The sequence below is a fragment of the Podarcis cretensis genome (assembly GCF_951804945.1).
Source record: "Podarcis cretensis genome assembly, chromosome: 6".
Classification (NCBI taxonomy): Eukaryota; Metazoa; Chordata; class Lepidosauria; order Squamata; family Lacertidae; genus Podarcis; species Podarcis cretensis.
In genome coordinates, this window is record NC_137175.1 from 97138782 (window position 1) to 97152304 (window position 13523).

The window sequence follows — 13523 nt, forward strand, 5'->3', positions numbered from 1 at the left end:
AGTTGGAGCCTCCCTCCTCCCTGGCCGGCAGGGAGGGAGGGAGGGAGAGGAGCTGCTTCCTTTGGAACCCGGGAAATTTAAGGGACATCATCAGTAAGGGACAGCAGCGGGAAACGGCGCTGGGATAAAGGAGTTTCCGCCAAATAAGGGACGGTTGACAGCTATGCTCATATGTATCTTGGTGCTTGCCTGTTGATTCAGCCATTGTGATGTTTTACCAAAAAAATATTTTTATGGTCACCTTGTTTAGTAATTTCCTGTGTCTTTCAGCATGTTGCTCCCAAGTTTTCTCTGTGTACAACAGTTGTACAAAAGTAGCACAGGTGTGTCCAGAAGACTCTGGAGGCCTCTGGATTGCTCCTTGCTCACCTTGGAAAACAACAACAATCCCAGCCAGGTGCATAGGAGAGGGAAGGGAGTGTGGAGAGTTTTTTTTAGCAGCTGTTATTTGTACCACTAGCATATTTTCTGTCAATCCCTTTCGAAGCATCATTAATTCCCAGCACAAAACCTGAGTAAGCCACACACACACCCCTACTGCAGACTTGTGGTGTCCAGACTTCATGGTCATCGGGTTTGGAACTAAATGAACTAAATGAAAATGAATACTTGGATCATTTTGCTGTAAAATTTGAGTTTGTGCTCTGAGTACAGAAAGACAATGTTTAAAATCTGGGGTACAACCCAGTGGAAAGTTACCTTGCACAAATCTCCTTTGACCTGGTTGGGAGCTGTGTAAAACAAAGAAGGAGAGAGGTTTGGGAGGGTGAAACAGCCTTATGCCAACTGCTGATTCTCTGCATGGTCTAGACTGCCCATCTCAAGAACAAGTACAGTGGTACCTCAGTTTACAAACTTAATCTGTTCTGGAAGTCCGTTCTTAAACCAAAACCATTCTTAAACCAAGGAGCGCTTTCCCTAATGAGGCCTCCTGCCACCGGTGCCCTTCTACCATTTAGTTTCCATTCTTAGACCGAGGTAAAGTTTGCAAACTGGGACACTACTTCCTGGAGTACTTTGCGGTGCTACTGTATTCATTATTTTTTAAAAATCCACAGTAAGAATGGTACAATTTAGAACAAAAAATGTAGTGGCATAACAGCAACGTAGAACCACAGAAGATAATCCTGAAAGCAGAATTTAGCAAAATAAATGGGCCTTCCACACACCCTCCCCAAAGAAACATCAGAGAAGGAGTTTTTCTCATCTCTTTGGGATGAAGTTTTCAGAAATTCAGGGCAGTTGCTGGAAGGTTCTGTTTGTGGTCTTCCCTGCTCAAGCTTATTCCACAGATGGCATGAACAGTAAGGTTTGCTGAGCATCCCAACTGGTGTGTGGGTTCATAAGGGGAGAAGGGGTACTTAAAGCAAGAGTGTCCCAGGCCATGCAAGGAAAGGTTAAAACCAACACCTTAACTTGGGCTATGAAGCAAATTGGCAATCAGTGTAGCTGGTGCAAAACAGACTGAATACGTGTCTGCTGATCAGTACCTGTTAGGAGTCGTGCAGGAGTATTCTTTTCTAGCTGAAGCTTCTAAATCATCTCCAAGGGCAGCCCCAGGTGAAGCGCATTGAAGCTATCAAGTCTAGAAGGTACAGAAGCATAGCGCAGTATGGCAAAGTCTGACCTACATTATTATTGGCTAGAGAAGGAAAAAGACACCCCTGGCAACAACTCTGGCTTCTCAAGGAGCAGTGCCAGATCAAGGAGGACTTTTTGCTGCTCATACAAGGTCACATAGACCCCATTAGTCACAGACAAACTAATCTGCTCCAGACCAGTATGGTGTCACTTAAATTTATAATAATCTGGTTCAGAATATGAGCCTTAAAAAAAAAAAAGTAAGGTAAAGGACCCCTGACAATTAAGTCCAGTCGCAGACGACTGTGGGGTTGTGGTGCTCATCTTGCTTTACAGGCCAAGGGAGCCGGTGTTTGTCCACAGACAGTTTTTCCGGGTCATGTGGCCAGCATGACTAAGCCACTTCTGGCGAAACCAGAGCAGTGTATGGAAATGCCGTTTACCTTCCCGCCGGAGCGGTACCTATTTATCTACTTGCACTTTGATGTGCTTTTGAACTGCTAGGTTGGCAGGAGCAGGGACTGAGAAACAGGAGCTCACCCCATCGCGGGGATTCGAATCCCCGACCTTCTGATCGGCAAGCCCAAGGGGCTCAGTGGTTTAGACCACAGTGTCACCTGCATCCCCTAGTATGAACCTTATCTCCAATATGAACCTTGGAGACACATAATTCATTTTTTCCAATCTGAGGCAAGTACAATAACCCCATAGTTTTTCTCTTAAATAATTCAGGCTGGGGGCAGGGGGAAATCTATGCTTGCCCCTGAGTGTGGACCTAGTGCAATTGCTGCAGAGGTCAGAGCTTTTGAGAGTCTTAGCTAAATCTCTTAGCTACTCCACTAAACCAGCAACCAGCTCTTGAGTAAATGTCCATTCACCCTAGATTAACGTCTTGGTAAAGATAACAAGCATTGTAATATTAGGAGAAAACACATAATCAGAGGAAAGGCTATCATATGAAGAAATTAAATTAGTGAAAGCAAAAGCAGATGTCATTAAGCAACAGAGCCCATAGAAATCTTATTTAAATTATTGAAATAACTCATTGACTCAAAGATGGTGTTTGCTTTTTGAGTGCAGATGCAGATATAATAGGTATCTTTCAAAATTGACTTTAAAGTTACAATATAAACAGCGCAATCAAACAACATAATATGTCCCAATCAAACACTTCTCAGTGGTTAATAACATTAGGAATAAATTATTGATGATTTCTTGCAGGATGGTAATTTTCTTTGTTCTGCTGGGAGAGAGAAGAAAATGAAAACTTGCATTGAATGGTTCTCACTAATAAATGTAAAGGTACATCAGTTTCATTTCCTTGACCTGTGTCTTGAGTTGCTACCCAGAAAGCAGTTGAGAGAAGCAGGAATCTAACTCTGCCAAGAAAATGTGTATCGATTTATCCAGGCAACTAAAATGGTCTCTTATTTTCAGAAATCCCATTTCTCTCTAGGGGAGAGTAGGTATTCTAAGGAGGCAGTTTTCTCTCACTTTTTCGGCTACTTTAAAATAAAAAAATAAAAAAATTGATTACCATCCACAGTGGTCCTAACCCTGTGAGACAGAACGTTTTGGTTTCATGCACATCAATACCCCTGCATGATGTCGTGAATTGTTCCTTTGCCTTTGTTTCTGTTTGACTTGCCCATATGCACTCCTTGAAGTTGTGGTCTGATTCACTTGCCTAAAAATAGGCCTTGCGAAAGGTGAGGTCAGTGCACATAGCATTGTGGTTCTGTGATTGCCCCATCATGCAGTCTTCTGTCTGAAAAGAAGCAATCATTTGCAGTTGTGTGCTTAAAATTGCTCTTGTCATTCAAGGGCTTGTGTCAACGGTAATGACACAGTCGTGTCATGCCCAACCCAGGGTATACTTTTGCTCATGTGAATTCACCCTGCATCCCAGTGGAGTTCCCCGAGACAGTTGTTACAAGTCTGCAGGGAGCTTCAGGAAAGATCTTTCACAAAAGGAAAAACCCCAGGTACAGCTAACTGGTTTGTAGATCTCAATGTAGAGGAAGGAAGCTGAGGAATGTTAAGCATCAAAAGGATCCTTTTAGAACCTGTGCATGAAGGAAGGTGAGTTAATTGAATCGAATCAATTTTAGAGGGAGGCAGAGGTAAATGAGTCCCAAGAATTTTGAGGAGTGACGTCCTGCTGTGTCATACCCCATGAAACCTTGTAGACAAGGTCAAAACATCTGAGTCTCCAAAAAAGATAAGACTTGTAGAGGAATGCCCCATCCTAAGATTACCTTTCCACCTTGCAGGTTTTGGACTGTTTGGTGTTTGACTGCTTAGCAGACCCAGTGGACTCCGAAACAAGATGCTGATCACACAGGGGCATAGCAGGGGGTCGGCGAGGACTGGACTGGTACAGCGGGTTCTGTTCACCCTCTGCACCCTTCCCCTGCTTCTGCCCAGCATGCATGCACCCCTGGGCGCTGGCAAATGCTGCAACACCACTGCTTTACACACCATTTCTTTTTAACTCATGAATGTCCTTGTATGAGATTGAATAGTTATGGAGATGAAAAAAGCAACTTTGTTCAGCTGAAACCACTGGCTCACTTGTATCAATATTTCCATTATCTAAAACTTTTTCAGGATGTCCCTCCTCATGAGGTGTGGTTAACTCACCTTAAGAAGGAGGGTGTTAAAATCAGATACAGAAGATTAGACAGCAAATCTATTACACAGAGAGAGTGGAAGGCCCCCTGTGACTCTTAATGGAAGGGAAAAGGGAAATTTAGCCAAGAAATTCCACAGGGCCACCCCTATTTTCTATCCACTTCCTCTTTCTCATAAGTAGAAGTTCCCTCTCTATCTTTCTCTTTGTCTAAAAGGAAAGTATTTGAGAATACCTGAAGACCATAACCAAAGGAGCGATCAACATTAATTGGTTTAACAAATGCTGTCAGCTAAACAGGAGTAAATCTCAAGGTCTTTTCTGCTGAGTTGTCACTCTCTCCAGATTCTTATTGTTCTGTCTTCTTGCAGATTGATAGAACGACTGTGCAATACTAAGTGCACTTTGTGCATTGCCAGAGCTCTGCTTTAGGCTGCCCCACTCTTTTATACAGAGAGCCAGTGTGGTGTAGTGGTTAAGAGTGGTAAACTCGTAATCTGGTGAACCAGGTTCGATTCCCTGCTCCTCCACATGCAGCTGCTGGGTGACCTTGGGCTAGTCACACTTCTCTGAAGTCTCTCAGCCCCACTCACCTCACAGAGTGTGGGACGCAGGTGGCGCTGTGGGTTAAAGCCTCAGCGCCTAGGACTTGCCGATCGAAAGGTCGGTGGTTTGAATCCCTGCGGCGGGGTGCGCTCCCGCTGCTCGGTCCCAGCGCCTGCCAACCTAGCGGTTCGAAAGCACCTCCGGGTGCAAGTAGATAAATAGGGACCGCTTACCAGCGGGAAGGTAAACGGCGTTTCCGTGTGCGGCTCTGGCTCGCCAGAGCAGCGATGTCACGCTAGCCACGTGACCCGGAAGTGTCTTCGGACAGCGCTGGCCCCTGGCCTCTTGAGTGAGATGGGCGCACAACCCCAGAGTCTGTCAAGACTGGCCCGTACGGGCAGGGGTACCTTTACCTTTACCTTTACTCTTTTATACCTGGGAGAATAAGAAGGCTGCTTGTCAGTCCAGTCATACCTCGGATTACAGATGCTTCGGCCTGTGCACTGCACCAAACCCTGAAGTGCCGAAACGGGTTACTTCCGGCTTTCGGCACTTGCACGTGTGCAGAAGTGCCGAATTGTGACCCACGCGTGCGCAGATGTGGTACTGCGGGTTGTGGACGCTGTGGGTTGCAAACGTGCTTCCCGCATGGATCACGTTCACAACCCGAGCATCCACTGTATGTGGTAGAGAGACGGGGAGAACCCAGAAAAGCACTAGTCTCTAGCAACTCCTCCCAAAAGCATTCCCAATCTATTCCAACAGCATCCATGGAACTTTGTAAGACAAGCTTGGAGGGAGCTGGTTGCCATGGGCATAGCCTGGATTTTTGTTAGGGAGGGGCAGGCTTTTGTTGGGTGGGGGCAGAACCTCATATTTGTATTGATTTTTTTAAAAAATAATATTTATTAAAGTTTTAAAAGTTACAGAAAGAAAAGAAAAAGAATTAAACATAACAAAACCATACAATACAATACAAAGACAAAAATACTACATATACATAACAAAAGTAAAACAAAAACAATTAAAAAAAAACACATCCAATACTTTTAATGTTGTTAACTTTCATTTACTTGTTTCAGTGACCTCACACCTTCCTTTTTTTGTATTCCACTTTGATTAATTGTTTCAGCAAATCCTTTCCATCTTCCTCAATTTTCTGTCCTATCATTTAACTTAACAAATTCTAACATTATTTTTTCCTTCAATCCATTTACAATCTATTGTACTTAATTCTTTATAGCATTTCTGCTAAAGCCATGTAACTTCATTCCAACATCTTTCTAACATTCCTTAATTTTACAATATTTCTGTAGATAATCTTTAAATTTCTTCCAATCTTCTTCCACCATCTCTTCTCCCTGGTCTCGGATTCTGCCAGTCATTTCCGCCTGTATTGATTTTGATGGGGGAGCAGCTGCCCCCCTTGGCTATACCCATGCTTGTTGCAGAGGGGAGTTTTTAAAAAACAAAATTGCCTTGCTGAGCAGGGAGCAGATTTATCCAGCAACTGACTACAAAACATACAAAGCGGTATTGCACAGAATACAGTGGTACCTTGGTTTATGAACTTAATCCGTTCCGGAAGTCCGTTTTTAAACCAAAGCATTCTTAAACCAAGGTGTGCTTTCCCATAGCAGCGGGGGACTCAATTTACAAATGGAACACACTCAACAGGAAGCGAAACATGTTCTGCTTCCAAGGCAAAGTTCACAAACCAGAACACCTTCTTCCGGGTTTGCAGCATTCTTAATCCAAGTTGTTCATAAACTAAGCTGTTCTTAAACCAAGGTATTATAGATAGCCATTGATAAACACATCCTTGGATTCAAATTAGGTGTGACTTTGATCATGTAAAATAAAAAAAATCCTTCCAGTAGCACCTTAAAGACCAACTGAGTTAGTTCTTGGTATGAGCTTTCGTGTGCATGCACACTTCTTCAGATACACATGCATGCACACGAAAGCTCATACCAAGAACTAACTTAGTTGGTCTTTAAGGTGCTACTGGAAGGAATTTTTTTATTTTGTTTTGACTATGGCAGACCAACACGGCTACCTATTTGATCATGTAATTTGCTGTTTAGTAGCTGGTTTTTGTTTTAATACCTGCTATTGAATTCCATTGTTTATGCTCTGCAAGAAGTACATCTTAATGTCTGTCGTGATCCAACATTCGGCTTCATTGGATAACTCCAGATTCTAATATTGTGAGAGAGAGAAAAAAAATGTTTCCCTATCCATTCTCTCAACACCATACTTTGTTTTTTACACCTCGGTCATGTTCCCACTACCTTACCTTTTTTCTAAACTAAAATGCTTCAAATGTTGTGACCTTTCCTTATAGTGGAGTTGTTTCAGCCATATAATAATTTTGGTTGCCCTTTCCAGAACCTTTTCTTGCTCTACATTATACTTTTTGAGGTGCAACAACCAGAATTTTGCACAGTATTCCAAGTGCGATCGCACCGTAGATTTGTACAATGACATTATTATATTGGAAGTTTTATATGTGAAACCTTTCCTAATGGTGGCTACCATGGAACAGACCCTTTTTTCATGGCTGCTGCACACTGGGTCAACTTTTTCATTGAGCCATATTCATGGTCAGCCATCACCAGTTCAGACACTATGTTTATGTGAAACTAGCTAGGTTTGTTTTTTGCCCCAATGTGCTTTACTTTACACTTGCTTAACACTGAATCATATTTGCCAATTTAATGCCCATTCAAATGGTTTGTAGAGATTCTTTTGGAACTCCTTGCAATTTTTTTGTTCTTGCCACCCTGAACAATTTTATGTTACCAACAAACACCTGAGTCCTCACCCATAACTCCAGGTCATTTATGAACCAGTTAAAAAGCACAGATCTCAGCACTGTTGCTTAGGGAAAACCCACAACTCAAATCTCTCCATGCTGAAAATGCCATTTATTCATACACTCCACTTACTGTTTTTTTAACCAATTATCCAATGACTCACAGGTCTTTGGTGGGGAACTATCCTGAAAGCTTTTTTAAAGTCTGTGTACTCAACGCAGTGCCTGTTGGATCACCCTTATCTACTTGGCTGCTGTTCACCATGTGAAAAAGTTCCCATTGGCACCAGTCGAGGTGTGGCACTAAGCTACTTGCTATTGTTATATCTGTTACACTCCTTTGAAATCAGGTTTATGATGGGGGGAATAGGAAAGTTTTAAGTTTGGTATCTAAAAACCTGGATACAGAGTTCTTTTATTATTATTTTTAAAAGGGTATGTCAAAGATGGGTGTTAGTTCTTCTATTCCTCTCAGCTCCAGCCATCATGACTAGTGGTTACAGATGATGGGAGCTGCTGTTCTGGAACATCTGGAAAGCCACATGTTATCCATCACTGGCCTAAAGGGACACAACTTTCGGTTTTGTAGTGAGTATCACACCCAACACCTGCAAAGCAGAAAACAACAACAACAACAACAACAACATACCACCCTATACCCAGAGTGTGCCGCTTGAACTTGCCGATCAGAAGGTCGGCGGTTCGAATCCCTGCGATGGGGTGAGCTCCTGTTGTTCGGTCCCTGCTCCTGCCAACCTAGCAGTTCGAAAGCACGCTGTGCAAGTAGATAAATGGGTACCTCTCAGGCGGGAAGGTAAACAGCGTTTCCGTGCGCTGCTCTGGCTTCACCAGAAGCAGCTTAGTCATGCTGGCCACATGACCCGGAAAAACTGTCTGCGGAAGCAGACAAACGCTGGCTCCCTCGGCCTGTAAAGTGAGATGAGCGCCACAACCCCAGAGTCGTTCGCGACTGGACTTAACTGTCCTTTACCTTTATATCACCCTATACCCAGAGGTCTCAGGGTGGTTCACAGAACAAAATCAAAATACAAAACCACCAAATACATAATCAAAATAAAAACAACAACAATCCAATAACCACTCTCCCCCACAAAAACCCCCGCATTTTAAAAAAGAATAGGATACCAATCAAATCAACCAAAGGTGTATAGGAATAGAACTCTGTTAGTGCATCAGCTCATGTTCTAAGGTAAATCTGGCTGCCACATTCATTGGTATGGTGCTGAGGCCCACTGACCCACCTCTTCTCTGAAACTGGAAGGTGTTTAAAGCTGTTGGATTTCCCCAGAATCTTTCATGTATTAGAAGGCATGGTAGTCATCTTCTGAATCTGATGCATAACTGGACACCTCTTGTGTCTTTAGTCAGTAAATCCACATTCTTCCCAATACACAGAAGGAAAATGCAGCCAGCATTTTTGAGAAATATATCAGTATTGTCAATTTCCCTGCAGGTTCTGGGAATATAGCTGCCATTCTTGTGCCATGTGCTGAGGGAACAACCACCGTGTTCAGAACCATGGGCAAATTGAAAGGATCCTGAAACAGTGAGCCAAATAGGTTTACTCTATGTATTGGGGGGTTTCCAGATAGGTAATTGGACTGTTGAAGGGAGCCAGCATTTGTCTTTGGATCCCAGTACTATAACGTACTTATAGTAACGGGCAACTTTGCTTTTGCCAGAAGAGCAGGAGTAGGAAAGGATATGGGCTCTTCCAACTGGAGTCAAACTTTCACTTGGGGAACATTGATTTAGACTTTCACATATATCTGTCCTCTCAGTATATGTGCTTGTGCAGGTAATATCTCTTGAGTTGGAATAATTATCCTAAAGAAAACACTGAGTTCCCGTAGGAAGCAATATAGCCCACAGCTGTTTTCAGCACTGGGCTGACATATTTTATTTTATTCTTTTTACTTAGATAGATAGCCCTCTCTATCCCTGGGGGCTGAGGGTGGAGAGCAGTCTTGGTAAACAGAAACAATAGAATGCGACAAAAACAATTGCACACAGAAATATATATATATATATATATATGGAGAGAGAGGAATGTTAAAGTACACAGCCAAAATAATTATTTATTCATCCAAACTTTCTACCTTCTAACTTTCCACCTAGACTCAACTAGCATGGAACTTGTGCATGGCTGCCTTGAAACCCCAATTACAGATAGGTAGCCGTGTTGGTCTGCCATAGTCAAAACAAAATAAAAAAATTCCTTCCAGTAGCACCTTAAAGACCAACTAAGTTAGTTCTTGGTATGAGCTTTCGTGTGCATACACGAGGTATCTGAAGAAGTGTGCATGCACACGAAAGCTCATACCAAGAACTAACTTAGTTGGTCTTTAAGGTGCTACTGGAAGGAATTTTTTTATTTTGTTTTGAAACCCCAACACATTGCAAAAAGGTTCTAAAGCATGTGCTGAGCCTCTCATACCTGCCAAGGTTGTGTTTTGGTACGACCCTGGGTATGATTTTGTTTTGCCTTTTTGTCAGATGTCTTGGCTTGAGTAGCTTGCAGAAGTAAGCTCAAGCATACAGAAATTCAGATCACCAGCTTCCTCCACTCAGTGGAACTAAGTTGGGGTTCTAGAGCAATGTGTAGGAAGTTGTGGAGGAGCCACAACTCCAATAGAAAATGACTGCTAATGCACCCCTGTTGTTCAGACTTGGGAAGCCTTAATGCTTGGGCAGAATGTTGATGACCATTGCACATGCACAGACTAATATTATTTGCAATGTGTGAGAGCTGAGTCCTCCATGTGGGCCCCGGAGCCCTAGTTGAGCTGTACCACTTCAGGATTGCAAGCTTGGATGCCCTCCCCCATTAAAAATTCCCTGCAAGCCACTAGGAAGGCGGTTAGGCTGGAACTCTTCTGTAAATGCCAGTTTCATATGTGCATAGTATTTCTTTGTAATGTGGGGGCAGGATTCAAACCTTTCCATAATCTGAGGTAGTACAGTCCAGGTAGATATTCATCTAGTTGTTCCTATGTTCCAGCTCCTTTAGGTCAACAGAGTTATTACCTGAAGATTACAGGGGAATCTGTGCCCATGGTGTAATGTACTGCTGATGACATGCCCAACATAGACACCTCCTGTTCCATAAGAGGGGAAAGCTGGCTTAAAAAGACACAGTACTGTAAATTCAGTAGGCTGTGGTCACCTCAAAGGGTAGAATAGATGGAGCCCCCCGAGCCAACATGAAGTATATTAAATTGCATTGCCAAAGATAATAATGACCTTTGTTTTTTCACACTGAATTTAATGGACTTTAAAGTGTTTTAACTTGTCTTTGGGTGGATTGTGTTATTATCCTAACTAGAACAGCTTCCCGACTTTTCTCGTTATCAGAGCATCCTGGAGTTTGGAAAGAAAACATACCTTTCCCACTTTTGCTTCATCTCTCTCTTTTTTCCTGTAAAGGGCTGTTTGTGCCTTTAGGATCAGAAAAACTGGAATCTTATGTGACTCCTCCCAATGGAGCTCTGATTCTATGCCCAAAAGGCACTTAGTGCTTCACTTAATATTAACAGGATGTGAGCGAGGTTTCACTGCGACCTTTGGAACTTTCTATAACAGGACACTTTGAGTATTTAAAACACACACAACACAAGCCCAGAGCGGCAGGACTGCAGTTTAGCATAAGGCTAAAGTGTTGGTGGAAGACATTTATGTAATGTTAACAGCCAATGAATACCTTACACTAGTGAGTATCTGGACTGAAATGACACAAGCATTCATATTCTATGCCTAGAAAAAAAAAGAAAAGAAAAAATAATCTATGTCAAAGGAATATGAACTCCTCAAATCAAATCAGTTTTTGGGAAATGGTGTCTTCACAGGCAGAGACTGCAAGTTAGAAGCAAATTTGCTAAAACTTCATGTTTTCTTTGGGATACAATAGTTGAGTTTTTGCACATCCTGTGTTTTTTTGGAAGCACTTTGGGATGGGCCCAGTGTTTCTTATTTTTGCTGTTCCAGTTATCCCCTCTTACTGTTTAATTGAAGGTTAAAATCTGTCTTCTGTATCTGGTGGTCTCTCCCTGTCTCTTTTCCTATTCTTTTTTCATTCTCCTTTTCTTAAACAGACAGACAAACACCTAACTGTTGGAGTTTGGTATACATTGCAATGGTGTGCAGAAATAGTCAAGTAAGACTGCCAGTTAAACTATTAATAGAAAGTTAACTTTTATTAACTCCAAGCAAACAACACCATTCTGAGCACAAGTTGACACGTGTCCACTATGGAGCTTCAACAAAAGGGACCATAACACTAAGACAGAGAAAGGAAGACTGGCTGGTGAAGGAGGAACATAGGAAGTAAAAGTGTGAGGAACACAAGCTACATGACAACAAATGTTATTAAAGAGAGAACTAACAGGAGGAAGAATAGGTAGCCTTCCATTGGTCACCGCTGGTTCGAGTCCCTACAAGCATTTTTGCTTTTACTCCCGAAAGAAAGGAACCGTTGGTGGTGGTATTGTTGGCACAAGTCACTTTAGATGGGAGTATGACCCTTGTTGGTCACAACTGGCTAGTTCATAGCCAATGGTCCTGGGTGTGATTCTGGTGCTGAACCTCTGATAAGAGGAGATTCTTGCCTGTTGCAGGTAAACAGGAAGGGGGCTGTTTAAAAGCCTGGATCATATGTGTAGATTTGGGTAGGAAACCTTTGGCTTCAATGTTCAGAGTTCAAGGGACCGTTGAACTGGTGAACCAGCTACTGGAATGTGCAAAACAGGGTGGACAAAACAGGATGCGCCAGATGTTTGAATGAGTCGGAGGACATAACTGAGGCAAAGAACTGTTCTGAAAGGATATGAACTGTTCTTAAAGGATATGCTGAGACTAATAATTATTCATGAAGATAATGTGACGAAAGCTATCATTTAGTCCAACCCCCTGCAAATACAACCCCCTGCAATACAAAGAAAATGCAGCTGTCCCATATGGGGATTGAACCTGAAACTATATAAAGGCTGGGAAGTCCTTGGCACAGAACGTTGCTATCTTGCTGCAGAGGTGGCCGCCCACCGAATCTTGGAAAAGATCACCTTTTTTAGTGAGTCCGCCCATCTGGTAGGTGTGAATGAGAGGAGTGAATGAGTTCTTATTAGTTATTACCTGTTAATCAATAAAGGGTTATTTCAAGGAAGATTTGTGTCATTTTTGTCTTTCTTGAAAACACTCTGATCTAAAATAATCTCCTATCACCAATCTTGTCACACTCCTCCAGATGTTGCTGGGAGTTGGAGTCCATCAACATCTGGGCCAAAGGTACCACAACCCTTGTGTAGACCCAAGAGCAAAACAGTGCAACCCGTGCACAGTGGTGCCTCGCAAGACGAAATTAATTTGTTCCGCAAGTTTTTTCGTCTTGCGATTTTTTCGTCTTGCGAAGCACGGACTTTGGAAAAGCTTCAAAAATCACCAAAGTCTTCAAAAACCTCAAAAAAGGCTACCACACCGCGTGCTATGAGTTGCTCCTCGAAGTGAATGCACGGTTTTCAGAAAAAGGAAACAAACTTGAAAGACGATTTCGTCTTGCGAAGCAAGCCCATAGGGAAATCCGTCTTGCGAAGCAACTCAATAAACGAAAAACTCTTTCGTTTTGCGAGTTTTTCGTCTTTCGAGGCATTCGTCTTGCGAGGTACCACTGTATTACCTTTCAAAAATGTCGTGGCTGCTCCGCTTACGAGCACCAAGCGTAGCCTCAGCTGCAGCACCGTAACCTGTTGCCTCTGCTCTTGCAACTGGAATGGCGGAATAAGATTTGGGGGTAAGAAATCATAGAGGAAAGGGTGTGCTAAGAGCAGAGAGGGTTGTACTAAAAAGCCAACTGACTGTTAGCAGAAAGTTCTGAAAATATGGGTGACTCTGGGAATCCCGGGGAGATTTTGTGGAAGGAAGGAGGAGAGTGTG

At 42.7% G+C, this 13523-nt stretch overlaps 1 protein-coding gene and 1 long non-coding RNA gene across 3 annotated transcripts in view; one reads left to right on the forward strand and one right to left on the reverse strand.

Moving 5' to 3' along the window:
• Positions 1–13523, forward strand: part of ASTN1 (astrotactin 1) — a 237384-nt gene that overhangs the window by 49844 nt on the left and 174017 nt on the right. The gene's annotated exons all lie outside the window — the stretch shown is intronic.
• LOC307218399 lies at positions 2715–11108 on the reverse strand. Its single transcript, XR_013839956.1, has 3 exons — positions 10983–11108; positions 6869–6961; positions 2715–2824 (listed from the first exon to the last, which is right to left on the reverse strand). It is a non-coding gene; the product is annotated as an uncharacterized lncRNA (long non-coding RNA).